This window comes from Helianthus annuus, chromosome 5 (genome assembly GCF_002127325.2).
Source record: "Helianthus annuus cultivar XRQ/B chromosome 5, HanXRQr2.0-SUNRISE, whole genome shotgun sequence".
Lineage (NCBI taxonomy): Eukaryota > Viridiplantae > Streptophyta > Magnoliopsida > Asterales > Asteraceae > Helianthus > Helianthus annuus.
Genome location: NC_035437.2, coordinates 126,111,508 through 126,112,656, shown reverse-complemented (window position 1 = coordinate 126,112,656; position 1,149 = coordinate 126,111,508). Strand labels below are relative to the sequence as shown.

General features: G+C 40.2%; 1 long non-coding RNA gene across 1 annotated transcript; it reads right to left on the bottom strand.

Moving 5' to 3' along the window:
• Positions 1-228: 228 nt before the first annotated feature.
• LOC118492266 lies at positions 229-540 on the bottom strand. The gene is made up of 2 exons (XR_004892914.1): positions 479-540; positions 229-416 (listed from the first exon to the last, which is right to left on the bottom strand). It is a non-coding gene; the product is annotated as an uncharacterized LOC118492266 (long non-coding RNA).
• Between the last annotated feature and the right edge of the window lie 609 nt (positions 541-1,149).

Sequence of the window (1,149 nt, the reverse complement as noted above, 5' to 3'; positions counted from 1 at the left end):
GAAATCAGGGTGTAGGTTGAGCGGTTTGGTATTCTTTCCTCTGCAAGAATCTTCGGCTGATACGTACGAGCTGTGACGGGGAAGATCGTCTGAGGCATCGACCCAAGTTTCTTCTGACGGATTGTAAGAGCTTTGTCTAGCAGCTTCAGCCTTTCTTTCTTCCTGCCTTTTCAATGTTGGTCGACCACGAGTTTTCTTCAGAACAGCAGGAGGTTTTTTGTTAATGTCCCCTGGATTGAGGATTTGCTGAAACTTTTCAAAGAAGCTCCTTTTCACTTGAGGGGGTGTTGGATCGATCTGTTTTTTCAATTTTTCAAATTCCGCGTCTACATCAATATCCTCTATTTTATTCCTTGCAGGCTTGAAGTCAAGCTTCTTCCAAAACACGTCTATGTGTGTGATCCGGATTTGCTGACCTGTGGATGAAAACAAATTAGGTGGCAAAATCATAACGAGAAAGTTCAAAAATAATAATTACCTTTATTTTCCAACTTTTCCAAACGACAGGCACATGGCAAACCACAGCTGGTAAAAAGTTGGCAACCACAGCTTGCACCGTAGGCTCTCAACCCGTCTTCCTTACGCTTTAGTTCGATACTCAAAAGCTCAATCGCATATATTGAAACCTTTCTGAGAATATATGCAAGCATGGGCTGCTTCTTGTGGTGCGTCATCACTTTTCGGAGGCTTGTTTCAAAGGTACTTCTAATCTCGGCGTATTGTTTAGCAACAACATGATCAACATACAGTACAAGTTTATCCAGTGTGTTGCGATGACTTGGAAAGTGACTTTTTAATGTTGCATGCATGCTCTCAACCCTGTTGGTCGTAGTCTGGCGAAAGTTGATAGTTTGGTTAATCCAGCAAGATACAAACTTTTCACGGTACGGATCCAACCAGGATTTCTTCATATAATCATAAACCTCTAAAATTAAAAAACGTAAATAGTCAGTTTTTGTTATTATATAAAATTTGAACATAATTATGTAAGAAATACTCACGTTCACGGTCAGCCTCTTTCAGCTGTGCTTCAAAGTTTTCCAAGTTATACATGTAAATTTCCTCGGTCGTAGATTCGCACAATGTCCAAAATGTACGTACGAATTCTTTCCACTCCTTGTCAGAGAATTTCCTCTTGCTGTTCTTATT